Raw genomic sequence first — 16134 nt, 5'->3', positions numbered from 1 at the left:
AGGAAATTACAATTTTTTAAAATTTAATTTAAGCCTTTAAACAAAGGGTAAGATGTTCGGGCAAAGGGTAAGATGTATGGGGTGAAAAAAGACTGGAAAAAACAGTGAGAGAACGAAAGTAAATGGACCACAACGACCGCCGAGAGGAGACAACAAAGCCTCGAGGCCTGGAAAACCAGGCCTGAAAAATGCAGCAGGAACCAACCGACGATTATACACAGGTATGCACGATTTCAACCGATATCTAACAAGAAACACACAGTAGGCACTCACACCATCAAATAAAAATACAGTTTTGACAGAAATACAAATGGCAAAAATTATTAGCTTTGGTAGCGTGGAGAGCTTGGAAAAACACACGACCTCGCCGGCAAAACCGGCAGCGGAAGTCCCGATAGTTACATTAATATAGTTATAATTATAAGTTATAAGTAGTTATCGTTATAAGTTATATTAATATAACGATAGTTATCAGTTATATTAATATAACTATTGACAGAATGACAGCAAATTGCACAAAAAGGGCAAATAAAATAGCACATTTTTAGCAGACGTGGCACCGCCCGCAGGTCCCAATGCATGCAGGTGGGAAAGCAGGCCTTTGTTCGTCAATTGATGTACTTTTTAAAGGAAGGAAATAAATAAAATACACTCAAGAGGAGGGAGCAGGCGGTGTTGCATCTTTAATAAAAAAGGCATTTGTAATTTTAATTTTAAAAACGACATCCGCTGTGATAAAAAAACAATTACACCACTTACGACTGTATTGCCATAGTTTCCAAACATCGTACTTGCTTTTATGGCGTTATTTCGCGAGTGTCTATATAGGCCACACAGCCAGACGTAACAGTGGTGAACAAATGAACCTTTATGTAATATGTAATACTATGTCGATTTCCCGCTCTGTTTTTTAAATACCAGAACTTTGACAATGTACTTTAATTCGTCCGTGAAAGGCCATTGTGGAAAATCGCATCATATAATGCATCAAATCATTTGAAGCTCCTAGGATGAGCTCCTGATGAGCTTTGAAGCTCCTGACCAAGGATAAACGCCTGTTTTTGTTTAAATAACACAAGGCCGGTAATCGTCTTCAAAAAGTGTGTTTTAACACACGCAAACACCCAGTTTTCATTCGTGCACACCCTTTGTGTTCAAGAAATGCGCATGCAGAGAATGGGTCCGTTAGGTTTCATGGTTTTGGAGTTATGGAGGAGACACACACAGACACACCACACTGCTTTTTATTATTATTATTATTATTATTATTATTATAGATAAACTCCTGATATTTATAGAGGATGTTTTTTTTTTTCTCTCTTCCTGGAATTTTATTTTCCTGCGTGCCCTTCTCATTAAACTTTGAATTTTTATTTTAACATGTTTTATCATCAAAGGTTTCACCTTTTTAATATATACGTATATTGATTTCTGTTTATTCTTCAGCTTGACAACGTGCTTTGTGACGATGTGTGGATCGTAAAGGTCATTGACTTTGGCATGGCGAGAATTTGCACGCCAGGTGAAAAGCTTGATCCCGACCGTGGCACACTTGGTTACTTGGCACCAGAGTTCTTCAACGTGGAGACATATGAAGGTCCCCCAGCCGACGTGTGGGCACTCGGCATTCTGTCCACACAATTATTTGTTGGATGGAAATTTGATGGACGTGATCTTTTTCAAGTGAGTATTGTTTATAATGGTGTGAAGATCATTATCACATAGACATGTGACCATCATTATAACATGCAAAGTTGCCTTTTGAACATAACTGCTCTAATTGTTGTTTTGAAAACATTTTTTGTTGTTGAAAGTGTTCGGTAACTTATCGGTTGAAAGAATGGAGGAAGTGCTGTGGATAGCTTGAAATAACTTGGCAGGAGGTAACAGAATGTGAATATTGTAGTGTCGATCCTGTAGTGAAGACCTCAAGGCGACGTATGACCAAACGAGCCTTAACGACGAGGCGCATACCCAAAAATATGGCGGTGCTATCTCTTTGGCACGCGCGGGAGAGATAACGAGTTCCCGACCTGAATGGACGGATGTGATAGGGGTTTAATCCGAAACCATGAACACAGAACACGACAAACAATTAAAAATGCAACACAGATGAATTTAATGAAATAAAGCAAAGAATAAAAATGAACATTGAGGTAAATTGAATATTTCCTAATGTGAGACGTCTCCACTCAGACATGAAAACAGACAGGGGAATGATAAAATAAAATAAAATAAAATCCCCCCTTTTGGCCGACACTCAGCTCTAGCTTCGACGAGCACTTTGGTGGAGTCAGTCGACGAGAAGATCGCACTTCGAAGTGCTCGAACAATGGCGCCGGTCAATCACGTGAGCACACAGAGCTGTGCAACAGGCAGCCAAACGTCTCAGCGCTTAATCCTGGGCCAGCCAGCACAACACGTTCCCCAGCTCCCCCGAAGAGCACCAGGTCGAACAACCTCCCCTCCTCCAATGTGGCAAAGGCTCCCCAAAGCTCCGAAAATGTTCTCTTCACAAAAAGCGCACACGAGCCAGCCCCAAGAACCAGAGACAGCAGCATCCACCCACCACGAAACTCCGGACGAGAGAGAGAGAGAGAACAATGGTGATCCCTTCACTTTTCTACCTCCTTTCTCGATCGTTCCCTCTGACCAATCGTTCCCTCGCTCCAATCACCAAGCGCAATTCAATCACCCCATCCTTCCTCAACCAATCCTCATTCGGGACCTGACCTCACGACCATTCTTGACTGCCCATCGAGAAAGTTTGGAGGCGGGGCTACCTGGCTGTGGCAGTGTGGCAATGTGCCGAATGCATGGCTGGTCGAGTGAATTTTATAAGAACAAAGGGAAAAAATCACAGGGACAATTACACACTGGGGATTATTCTTCAGCCCTACCTAATTAGCATAGCTCCACCCCTCGTATGGCGACATATACGATCTTACCCGGACATCGCCTCTTACAATGCAAAGGGATATGGTGTACCTATTCTAAATCGGGGTACACACCGGGATCATTCACCCCAGCAAGCTGGGACTCAATTTGCCGACCTCGGAAGGATGACAGGCTGAGTCAATCCCCCTGGCGTTAATTCAGCGATCGACCAGGATTCAAACTCAGGATCCTCGGATCCCAAGCCTGCACCCCAACCGCTAAGCCGGGGTGGGAGGGGGGAGGGGAGGGGGAGGGGAGGGGGAGGGCCAGTCAACAATGACGTTGCAGTTCTCATGGTCGGAGAGCAGCACAACAATCGCGACATCGTCCTGAATCTTCGCAACAGCACGAAGCGGATTTTGGAGACTCACCGATCCTGTGACGCCCTCCAGTACCGGCGTTGCCGGGCGGGGGAAGGGAGACCCGTACATTCCCAACCCGTACATTCGCCCTCTCGACTCAAGCTCACTCGGACAAAAGCCTCGCACAAATTACACCGTGAAGGCCCAATGGCCATGTCTATGCCACAAATCAAGTACGTCAGCGAGTCGGGCGCACTGAATTGAAAATATATAGAACGCTCATACTCCGTGAAAAGTGAAGCTACAATATTTTTGAAAAATTTCATTGGTTGCTAGGAGACGGCAGCATGTAAAAACCGTTTGAATATTTGCAATACAGTTTGATCCAGAGGTAAGTGGTATGGTCTTGCTGGTTGGTGGACACGATATGTGTAAGGGAAATTATTTTGGTGTCCTGTATCTCGTCGTGCTAGTTGGTGAACACGGTACATTTAAGGGAAATGATTTTCTGTCATTCTTCTGAGTGGTTGCTTCTCCTTCCCCGTATTTTTGTTCATTTTATTGTTTTTTTCCACTCTCTTGAGTTGTGGGCCTTCCTTGAGTGGTATTACATTTATCATCATCATCATTGGAATGTCTGTTGTAAAGATACGGACATCAAGTCCGTATCTTGACGCAGAGAGCATCAAGCACCATCTTTTTATACCAGGCAACGGCAACGGCAAGTCGGCAACGCACTAACGCAGACCTTGCTCGGCCCCACCCACAGCAACCTCTCTCGGCCCCGCCCAAAGCTGCCTCGCTCGGCACCGCCCACAGCGATCTCGCCCGGGCCCGCCCACAGCGACCTCGCTCGGTCCCGCCCACAGCGACCTTGCTCGGTCCCTCCCACAGCGGCATCACTCCGCCCTACATGGCACTATCGATATATATTATTCGTACAATGCCAGGTACTTCTGCTCGCTGAAAACAAATCTGTGTGAAACATGCTAAATCATGCTAAATGCTAATCATGCAGAAGTACCCGGCAAAAACGCAATCGCTCTGAAGTATGTGCGAACGCGTAACTGAGTTAATGGCGGCAACGAACATCACGTGATCGCTCTGAGCGAATCAGCGCGCTGCCCTGCTTCCGGTCAGATTCCGGTCATAATATTTCGCGCTGAGATAAAAATATGGTAAAAACATATTATGAAATAAATTTTTAGGTCAGCCATGTTCGTCCCAGGCTCAATGGCCATGTCTGTGCCAAATATCAAGTACGTGAGCCTCTCCGTTTAGGAGTCTATCGGTAACATTACACACACACACACACACACACACACACACACACTGTGTTTTATATATATAGATAAACCAATAGACTTCATATTCATTGTTGAGTGAAGAGGGTTTGTTTTTTGGTTAACAAAGAAAACTTCTGTATTTTAAAGCATATTTTATTTCATGAATCAAAATGTATTTTATTCTTTCAGAGTGAAGTCTTGGTTATTGCATAAGAGATTGATTGTTTGGAAGATGCTTATGCTTATTTGGTAAATGCGAGTACAGTATTTGAGTGCGATGATGCTTTTGGATTCTGTCACGAATACATTTGTTTTGTTACTTCACAGGGAGATGTCAGCAATAGCTTCGTGTACAAACCACCACCATGTGCAGACAAGCAATTGACTTCCCTTTTGACCGGGATGCTTCGGGTCAATCCAAAAGAAAGACTCACTATGAACGTGAGGGTTTGATACCGTTTTCGACGATTTGATTTGCATGAACAAGTCTGTTCACACATGCTGGGGTTGCTGACCTGTTGCTGTGGAGCACAATACTGTTGTTCACTTGTGAACGTGTTTCCTGATCGTGTTTATATTTGATTCCAACACATTGTTTTGCAGAAGATTTCAGAGCACGCGTGGTTTAAACAAAAAATTCCTTTTTACAAACTTGTAAGGTAAGCAGCCGCCCTTTTGCACTCTTTTAATATCTTCTGTTCGTGTTGTTTCTCTGCAAGATGGAAGAGCAAATGATGTATAATGGAAGAGCATGTAAGAGCAAATGATAGAGAGCATGAACTGACAACAGGGCAGCAGGGAAAGTAATGGACAAAATAAACATAAACTTCCAGTTCTGGGTCTGAGTGCGCTAGACTTTGATCCTCTTTCCAGTTTATCAAAGCTAAGTTTTCAAATCGGATCCGTTGTGCCATCAACAGTGCCTTCACAAAGTATTCACACCCCTTGACTTTTTTTCACATTTCGTTGCATTATAGCCTGAAGCTGAGATTTTTTTTCTCATTGATCTGCACATAATACCCCATAATGTCAAAGTGGAATTTATTTTTCGAAATTTTTACATATTAATTAAAAATGAAAGCTGAAATGTCTTGAGTAAATAAGTATTCAACCCCTTTGCTATGACACTCCAAATTGAGCTCATGTGCATGCAATTGCCGTTGATCTTCCTTGAGATGTATCCATAACTTTATTGGAGTCCAGCTGTGGCCAATTTCTTTTTACAAAGAATTCTGCATGGAGGAGTAGGCAAAAATTTCTCCCAGTCGATGTCAGAGACTGGTAGACAGTTATAAGAAACGCCTACTTGAGGTTGTTTCTGCCAAAGGGGGCAATACCACCTATTAGAGCCAAGGGTGTACTTACTTTTTCCACATGCAAAATTTGCATTTATGTTTACTTAAATTCTACAATGGACTACAAAATGTTAATGTTTCATGATATTTGCTATATTATATCACCTTTATCTGTCAATATTGTTGAAATTAAGATCAAATAGCTGTATGTTGAAATATGTTGAAAAAGTCAAAACTTTACATGGGGTGTACTTACTTTTTCACGTGACTGTACATGGCACCATGGTTCGCATTGGTTTCAGCTCCATACAGCCGAACACCAATGACGACCCTAAATTTTAATTTGCATTCACTTTTATACATTTTCAGAGAACAGAGAGACCTTCATAATATTCATGGAATCAAAAACATATCCTTTGTTTACTGCTTTGTAGGCAGAGAGATTGCGCAAGATCGAATAAGCTTTGTCAACAATCTCGCAAATTCCCACATTTAGACGCGAGTTAAATGGGACACAGTTGTCTTGAGATTCCGGTGAACTCTTCCACATGCACATAACAGTTCTAAAAGCATCTTCCACTTGTCACGCATAAAACAGTTGTTTGTGCGCATGAAACATCCCCCACCATGCCAATCGACATTTGCGTTTTTTCACGAAACAAGTTTTCAATTCCATTCGCAGTTTGCTTCGACATTCCCAGCTTTTGTGGGCATATTCGAGATTTTTGATTTTCCCCGATGAATCACGAACAGTCGGGAACCTATCCCCCTTTTTCCATCCATTTTAAATTCAGCCTGTAATGCAACAAAAAGTGAAAAAGTCAAGGGGTGAATACTTTCTGAAGGCACTGTATCTTTTCATCTTGGTTGTGTTTTTATGTAATTTTTACTGTTTTTAACCTTAACTCATTGTGGTGTTTTGTCCCTGGTGTTTGTCTAGCTAACTCACCTGAGATGACCTGAGATGATGGTGAGCAGCCACCCTCCAGAGGTGCGAAAAGAGCAGGAGGACCTAAAAGACACCCAGGGACACAGAAGACCCCAAGGACCCAGAAGACTGCAAAGACTCGACAGACTCCAAGGACCCAAAAGGCCAAAAAGATCCGGAGATTTTCGCTCTTTCACGAGCCTCGATTTTGATTACAAAAATATATATTTTCAAAAATAATTAAAACTAGAACTGCCACTTTACAACTGCTGGCAGTGATGACCGGTTTACTCCGCCTTCCCACTTTCATACCAGCCCGCTTTTGATACAACCCCACTTTCATTGGACATGCTTTGACACAACCCCCTTGGATAAAACCCCAATACATACACACACACACACACACACACACACACACACACACACACACACACACACACACACACACACACACATCAATACTTTCTACTTCCAACTCCACAATGCTGTTACATACTGCGCTCGTCGAATCTTCATGTCAAGGGTCCGACGAGAAGGTGGCAGCAAGGCACAGTCGATGTAGATGTACATGATTGATGTGTAGAACAACGACATGATGTGGAAGGGATGTAGATGTACATGTACCGCTCGCTTTGCATCATCATAAACACACTGAATCTGAGTATAGTTACAAAGGAGGGACTTCTCTTAAATCTTTCAAGTTTTAAAGCTTAATCAATGAGATAATAGGTGGCACCATGATATCGATGGGGAGCAATTTAAGTGACAAAACTTACCTCTCGTACTGCTTCTAATATCTTCTTGGATGTGTTGATGATTCTGATCATTAGTAAAATAAGTTGGGTTGCAGTGAAAAAGAGAACTTGACTACTTGAGTGATATTTTAAAACTGACTTTATTTCCCACATATATACTGGTAAAAGTGTCCCAAAAAGTAATACATCTAAAGTAATATGCCTGGCACCTTGTTGTCTAGGTTCAGGCTTGGTCAAATACATGCGATTTTTTTTTTTTGGAAACTGAATCGAGGTTCGTGAAAGAGCTAACATTTACTTCACAAACAAATCAACCAGACAAACAAAATATATAAAAAGAGGGAGCGGAAGATAAGATGGGGAGAGAAGGGGAAGCACACAAACACAACATTTGAGAGCAGGGAGATGTGTGGGAGGGAGAAGGCTTGGGGGGGGGGGAGGCGTGGGAAGGGGGGGGGGAGGCGTGGGAAGGGGGTGGGGGCGGAGAAGTATAAAACACAAGGACACCAAGGACTTCGAGGACAGAAGTTGGGATTTCAAAAAAGTGGAATTGGGGTGACATTAGTGGGGGTATAAAAGATCAAGGTTTTGGATGGGGGAAGATAAGCGATGGTGGTGAACAGCTGTTTTAAAGACCTGGAGGGTGGAGTGGGATTGAAGAGAGTGAGAGAGTTTGTTCCAGAGGTGGGAGAAAAGAGGAATGAAGGAGTGAAGGTGAGCAGAGAGTCTTGATTTTGGCAGTTTAACCATAAGAGGGTTGCAGGCAGATCTTGTGCGACCTGGAGGAATATTTGCGGGACAGAGCCCAGAGAGAGCTGGGGGGGCAAGGCCAGAGAGGAGTCGGTAGAAGACGGAAAGACCACCAACCTGCCTGCGGTGAGTGAGTGAGAGGCCCTTGGAGTTAGCTTCATTGCGGGAGATTCCAATGATTCCGAACGCTTTGGTTTCAACAGTGTGAAGACTAGCTAGGTGTGAGGCAGGAGCACCAGCCCAGAGGGGAGAGCAGTATTCCAGTGAGCTGCGGATGAAAGCCTTGTATGTGGCGAGGAGCTCAGGTGTGCCAAGGGAGGACTTTGCACGACGGAGGATGCCCAGTCGGCGACTGGCTTTGGAGGCCAGATTTGAAATGTGGTTTTCCCAGGAAAGATCATGGCAGATAGTGAGACCCAAAAGCTTGAGTGACAGAACTTCTTGGAGAGGATTATTCAGAAAGTGGATGGGAGGGTTGTCCAGTCGGTCTTTTCGGAGAGACATCTTAAGAGTGTGAGATTTGTCAGGATTGAAAGATATGTTCCACTTGTTTGCCCAGTCAGTGATTTTGTCCAGGTCTGCAGAGAGTGAGGAGGCTGCAGACTGCCGATCTGAGGGATGAAGAATGGAGCGACAGAGAGTAGAGACATCAGCAAAGAGATGGAGAGGATTTTCAAGAGAGTCAGAGAGATCGTTGATGAAGACCAGAAAAAGCACAGGGCCCAGAACACTGCCTTGGGGAACTCCAGCCTGGACAGGAAGAGGAGATGAGAGAAACCCATTCAGGGCCACACGTTGACTCTGACTAGAGAGGAAGTCCGCCAGCCATGCGTGGAGATTTCCAAGGATACCAAAAGAGGAGAGTTTGGTGAGCAGAGCGGGGTGCCAGACTGTATCGAAGGCACGTGATATGTCAAGGGAGACAGCTCTAATTTCCTGTTTGGCATTGAGGACCTCCATCCATTGTTGAAAAAGCAGAAGCAGCATGTCCAGAGTAGAGTGACCAGGTCTGATACCAAATTGATGATCAGAGATCAAGCCATTGGAGAAGAGGAAAGATTTCATATCTGAAGCAGTGATGGATTTCATGACTTTGCTGATAATTGGGAGAAGGCTGATTGGTCTGTAGTTGCTGGGATCTGTTTTTGCACCTTTTTTGTGCAAAGCGGTGATGTTGGCAGATTTCCAAGCAGATGGCAGATGACCTTGAGCAAAAGAGAGGGTGAAGAGAACAGAGAGAGGGAGTGAAAAAGCGGAAGAACAGGATTTTAGGACCCGTGGGCTGATGCCGTCATATCCAGTTGCAGAATCAGAGTCGAGGGTTGACAGAAACGTTTCCACCTTGTCAGGAGGAAAGGACACAGAGTCCAGGAGCAGCTGGGTACGACTGGGTACGGTGGGTACAGAGAGGGATGGGTTTGGGACACAAGATTTAGAGGCAAACACAGAGTTGAGGCATTCAGCTTTTTCACGTGCGGAGTCAGCCGTGTGGCCGTTTGAGGTGAGGGAGGGGATGGAGGGGGAACAAACACCAGAAACAGATTTGACCAGCTGCCACCAGGATTTGGAAGAGGGAGACAGATAAGAGAGTTCGGTCCTGAGAACGGAGAGATATTGTTTCCTGGCTCTCCTGAGGGTGGACACACTTGTTTTGGGCTTTGTGAAAGGAAATAAGATTTCCTTCCGTTGGATTTGCTTTCCAGGAGACGAAAGCAAGTTGTTTCTGGGCAATAGCCTCACCACAAGATTCCGTGTCCCATGGACGGGAGGAAGGGTATGACAACTGAAGACAAGATGGGATAAATCTGTGCATGAGAGAGAGCAATTTACTTTGGGAGAATTCCCAGGATTAGTTGATGTCAGAGGCAGTAGAGATGGGAGACCAGTCCAGATGATTGATGGCTGCTTGAAGACTGTGCCAGTTGGCCTGAGTGAAATGCCAGACTCGTCGACGCTGAGGAGGCTCTCTGAGAATGGTCAGAGAGATGTCCACTTTAACAAGCACATGATCAGATGAGCCGATTGGAGCAGAAGAAGAGCAGCAGACATTTTCAGGGAAGTTAGACATAACCAAGTCCAGAAGAGAAGATGCTCCGTTGACTGAGATCTGGGTCTGGAAATTGACAGATTGTGTCAGTCTCAGTGAGTCACAGAAGTCCTTTGCTGAAGAGCCATGGCTGGTGAAAGAGGTACCCACACCCAGCCAACTGGCATGGTGACAATTGAAATCACCACATATGAGGAAGAGAGAGTTGGGATGGGTAGATAGAAGTTGGTCCATATTATCAGACAGCGAGATGTAGATGGAGTCATCACTGTTTGGTGGACGGTACAACACACACATGAACAAAAGGTGGAATTGTGAGTAAATTATATTGATAATTGTGAGTAAATTACAAAGCCACAGAATCAAGAGATAAATTTGACATTTTCTCAGAATTCTGTCCAGTTCAATGGGGGGGGGGGGGGGGGGGGGGGTGGGGGCATTCGGGGGTGTCTGGCAGGCACACCCCACCACTGAAAATGTCTGGCAGTGGTCATTCATGATACCTTGGACTATACCGAACTATTTCCTGTAGGTTTCACCGGGTTAACTCACAGAGATGATCGAGCTCAATTTTGGGGGTGGGGGCAATTGGACATGCACATGGACCATTGTTATATACATGAAAATTGGTTAACTTTCCAGCTAGGCTGACCCCCTTGGGCTCTCGGTCTATAAGGATAAACCCCAGTGTGTAATTGCCCTGTGATTTCCCCCTTCATTGTTATTGCATCAAAAAGGGCCACCATAACAACAACCCTAATCGCTGACAGCATTACCGGACATGCAGATCGGCAAAGGAGCCCCACCCAGCTGAACACTCCTGAAGGACGACTAGACGCTGCCCCTTCCACCCCCCCCCCCCCCCCGACGACTCGTAACAGGGAGGCCACGCCCCGGCCTTCGTGATTGAGTAGCGCTCGATGATTGCACAGTGTGACATCAGTGTGCAATATTCGTGAACTGGAGAAAAAAAGACACCTCTCGCCATTTTGGCTGTCTTGGTGCTGGTGTTTGTTGGAGGCGGTCGCTTAGTTGTTTTGCGTGGGAGGACGATGGACTCTTGTCTGTGTGCGCTGGAGTGATCATCGGAGCCATGTTAACACGGAAGGATTGTGCGTGCTTGCCTCACGCCGGTGGCTGGCTACAGGCACGATTCTGCGTGATCTTGTGCGTTTCCCGCGCAGTGGTTTGAGACGAAGACCAGCAAGCCTTTCCAGCCATTTGGGGACACAAAGCTAAATGCTGGCATTATAGAAAAGGCCATTATTTATTTTATTTTGCTTTTGTTTCCCCTTGTTTGTATATGAGTCTGATGGAGACGTCTCAATTTAGGAGATAGTTTTTTACCTCAACACTTTTATTGCCTTTGCATTCATTTTCATTAAATCATCGTTGGTCGAATTTTACTTTACTTGTCTTGTTTTGTTTCTGTGTTTGTGGGTCGAGTCATTAAACCTGTCGGCCGTCCGATCAGGTAAGACTTGGAACCTTCCCGCACGCACCAGAAATTATCCCGCCAGGTTCGAAATATGCCTTGGAGTTGGAGCTCGTTTCGGTTATTCGTCTGAGGCTGGTCTTCATCGGCCACGGACAGGACAATATTTTCCCACATTCCACTTTACACATTTTAAAATCCGAGGGTACCTAAAACTGAGATCAACATTTTCTATGATAAGTGTCGAAGTTTTAGAGTTATTTTGGGGGAAGTTTGCATCATATTCATGGATTATGAAGTTTATGTGCACTGGTAATCTCTCAGGTATTGAGGACGTTTCCAAATGAGATATGCGTTCGTCAGATTGTAGCACAGCTGAATCGTCGTGATGTTGACATTGATCCTCATCGCGAAGACGTTGCAGAAATAAGAGGCAGTTGTCATCCTTTTCTGCTTATTGGAGGTTGGTTCTTTCCAGACTTCGTGCAGTCTACTCGGTGCCATCTCCGAGTAGGTATCTATGATGACCCAGTTGCTGCGATCTGTTGGGTACGTGATAGTGACATCACTAGTTTATGTGCGCGGTCGGTGGGTTTCACTCTGACCCACTGGTCCACTGCAAATTAAGGTAACTTCGCTCTCGACCGCTTGTCTGTTTATTCCTTCATTTTCTGTCGCTTTGGGATAGACTTTTCTGTCCCTTCTAGTTACGCCCTATCATTAGCTCCGTGGGCATCTTTCCGGTCAACGACTGAGCCGAAGAGTGATACGAGCGCAACAGAGTATGGATAGCCTGATTGAATGTCTGTCTATCAGCCAGACTTGCTTTGATGCTCTCTTCGACGACTCTGTTGAACTTCACCTCACCGTTGCTCTGCAGATTACACCGTGTAGTTCAGCCATGTTCGATGCCATTGGCCTTGAGGTATTGGGAGAATTCCTCAGATGTAAATTGAGGTCCGTTGTCTGTCGTAATGGAATCAGGAAGTCCCCATCCCATAAACATCTTGTCCAGAATGCTGATAATGGACAAAGTTGTTGTCAAGCTCTTGTGGCCTCGCTCTCAGGCCATTTGCTGTGAAGCTCATGGATTACGACTAAGTACTTCTGGTTGTGAGGTGCAACTCGTACCCCAACAAAGATGTCCAACTGCAGCTGTTGCCACGGTTTCTCTAGACATAAAGTAGCCTGAAGAGGGGTAGTACATGGATCTGCTTTCTCGCTGAGGACGCATGCTTCGCAATTCTTCACCAACTGTTCGATTCGTGTGTCAATACCCACCTTTCTGTTTCCCGGGATGTCCTTCGTGAGCGAGATGCATCATGCACTGCTGCAGTTATTTTGGGATCATCGGGTGCTGCGGGTGGGACAACCTTCATCAAATGCGGAGAGCTCATGTTGAATCCTGTCGTAGGGTTGAAGCACCTTTGTGATTTGTTGAGGCCAGTCCATTTGGAGAAAACTGCATGCTCTTTGGACTTTCCCCCAGACATTGATGTTTTTGATGTCGTGAACAAACTTTCGTACATGGTTGAAGGTTGTGATCAAGTTTCATTGAAATCGTGTGTGTAGTTTCAGAGAAGAGAGCAAATACCAATTTGGGTGGGTCAAAAATCCCCCGGGGACCCCCACAATGAGCGCAGATTTTGAAGTAGTCAATTCACCTTTGTTCGGTATCAGACACGAAGCTTGTGGCCAGGTTTCATTCACATTGTGTGTGTAGTTTTGCAGAAGAGACAAATACCTATTTGGGGGTGGGGGGAGAGAGAAACCCCCCCACCCCCCCCCCCCTTAAGACTCCCTTAATGAGCGCAGATTTTGATGTGGTCATACACCTTCATCTGGCATCACATATGAATCTTATGACCAAGTTTCATTGAAATCGTGTGTTTGGTACAAGTGATAATCATTGAAGTGTTTACAGACTCATTCACTCACTCACTGACTGGGTGACTTACCTGCGGACCAGACTGAAGTCCGGGTGAGCTAATAATACACTTGCTTGTCTGTCCGTCTGTGTGTGACATTGCGTAACACCCATTGCTTGTTAATTATATTTTAAATCATAATTAATGGCTCGCCTGACCACCCACAATTTCAACCTGAAAAATATCACATGGCCACCTTGTTTGTGCTATGCTTAGTGAAAGGCATCTTCAGAGGTGTCATATTCACAATCGCCATGCTCTCTGTAAGTTTTCCGTTTTTTACAAAATGAGCAAAGTCACCATTAAAAGGATCATCAAATATCCAAAGATTGGGGCTGATATGTGTCCCAAGCCAGATGAAGATCACGGTCCATATCAGCCTCAGCGAACCAGGCAGGGCTCTGTCGTCCATACACCGCCCAAATAACTGGCATTCCCTCAAGCAGGGCTTTTACCGTTGATCGTATGTGGGTTAATACTATTATTTCCGACTATTTTGTCTTTAAAAAACTCGAACAAGGACCATAAAACCCAACTCCACGGGGTTTCCGCATATCTCGCGGGATTATCAGTTGGACAGGTGACTGTGGTGGTCCATGACATGTAAGAGCTGTTTTTTGAACATGATTTATGTGAAATCCATGATAGCATGATAGAGGAAGGGAAAAGCGTTAAATATTCTGCTGTTTCGAGGAGGTTATGAAGAAATGTGTTGTAATCGAATTGTGGAATGCCCTTTTGATTTTGCGGATGTCTGAGTGTGGCTCATGTGTTTGTTTGGCGGATGTGTTAGTTTGGCGGATGTCTTTGTTTGGCGCTTGTGTTTCTTTGGCGGATGTGTTAGTTTGGCGGATGTCTTAGTTTGGGTCATGTGTTTGTTTGGCGCATGTGTTTGTTTGGCGGATGTGTTTGTTTGGCGGATGTGTTAGTTTGGCGGATGTCTTAGTTTGGCACATGTGTTTGTTTGGCGGATGTGTTTGTTTGGCGGATGTGTTTGTTTGGCGGATGTGTTTGTTTGGCGGATGTGTTTGTTTGGCGGATGTGTTTGTTTGGCGGATGTCTGAGTTTGGCGCATGTGTTTGTTTGGCGGATGTCTTAGTTTGGCGCATGTGTTTGTTTGGCGGATGTGTTAGTTTGTTGGATGTCTTAGTTTAGCGCATGTGTTTGTTTGGCGGATGTGTTCGTTTGGTGGATGTCTTAGTTTGGCGCATGTGTTTGTTTGGCGGATGTGTTTGTATGGCGCACAAGTTTGTTTGGCGGATGCCTTTGTTTGGTACATGCGTTTGTGTGGCGGATGTGTTAGTTTGGCAGATGTCTTAGTTTAGCGCATGTGTTTGTTTGGCGGATGTGTAAGTTTGGCAGATGTCTTAGTTTGGTGCATGTGTTTGTTTGGCGGATGTGTTAGTTTGGCGGATGTCTTAGTTTGGCGCATGTGTTTGTTTGGCGGATGTGTAAGTTTGGCAGATGTCTTAGTTTGGCGCATGTGTTTGTTTGGCGGATGTGTTAGTTTGGCGGATGTCTTAGTTTGGCGCATGTGTTTGTTTGGCGGATGTGTTAGTTTGGCAGATGTCTTAGTTTGGCGCATGTGTTTGTTTGGCAGATGTGTTAGTTTGGCGGATGTCTTAGTTTGGCGGATGTGTTAGTTTGGCGGATGTCTTAGTTTGGCGGATGTCTTAGTTTGGCGGATGTGTTTGTTTGGCGGATGTGTTAGTTTGGCGGATGTGTTTGTTTGGCGGATCTGTTTGTTTGGCGGATGTGTTTGTTTGGCGGATGTGTTTGTTTGGCGGATGTGTTAGTTTGGCGGATGTCTTAGTTTGGCGCATGTGTTTGTTTGGCGCATGTGTTTGTTTGGCGGATGTGTTAGTTTGGCGGATGTCTTAGTTTGGCGCATGTGTTTGTTTGGCGGATGTGTTAGTTTGGCGCATGAATGGAATTTTCATATCCGCTAACTGAATTGAACCACCAACTATTTTTGAGGTCGACATCGGCCAAATTTCTAAAATTGTAAATTTTCATCCGATTAACTTAATTTGAAGAAGATTTGCATATCAGGTCACATAATTCAACCACTAACTATTTGTAAAGTCAAAAGGATGCTATACTGAGCACCATTCTACTTTCTTCTCTTTTACCAAATGTCGCTCTGTGAGTGATTTTTCATTTGTCTGTCTGTTTATTTGTTTACTTCCGACACCGAAGGTGGATTCTTCACCATTGCGAGATCGGGTGAAAACCGATATATAACATGATGTCAAAAGAAGTTGTGGACGAGTTATGAATAAACTTGGTGGACGTGTTGGTTCGGTGACAAGAACAATAGATTGTGGTTCATGTCCGAATCCAGATCCGGCCTATCAGTGGATACAAAACGTAAACTGTTCACCTGATGGAGGTATGCACTCTACCGAGTGCCTTGCTTTTCTCTGTAACCGTTAGTGTGATTGACAGGAAATTTTCAGCACAGGTGCGCC

General features: G+C 44.7%; 1 protein-coding gene and 1 long non-coding RNA gene across 3 annotated transcripts in view; one reads left to right on the top strand and one right to left on the bottom strand.

Moving 5' to 3' along the window:
• The window catches only part of LOC137438259 (ankyrin repeat and MYND domain-containing protein 2), an 821307-nt gene that overhangs the window by 269806 nt on the left and 535367 nt on the right, over positions 1-16134 (bottom strand). The gene's annotated exons all lie outside the window — the stretch shown is intronic.
• LOC137437418 (uncharacterized) lies at positions 1627-5188 on the top strand. Its single transcript, XR_013620990.1, has 3 exons — positions 1627-1683; positions 4853-4966; positions 5129-5188. It is a non-coding gene; the product is annotated as an uncharacterized LOC137437418 (long non-coding RNA).

This window comes from Myxine glutinosa, chromosome 12, assembly GCF_964187855.1.
Source record: "Myxine glutinosa chromosome 12, kmMyxGlut1.1, whole genome shotgun sequence".
NCBI lineage: Eukaryota > Metazoa > Chordata > Myxini > Myxiniformes > Myxinidae > Myxine > Myxine glutinosa.
Note: the sequence above shows the minus strand (reverse complement) of the source record. Positions and strands in the feature narration are given on the sequence as shown.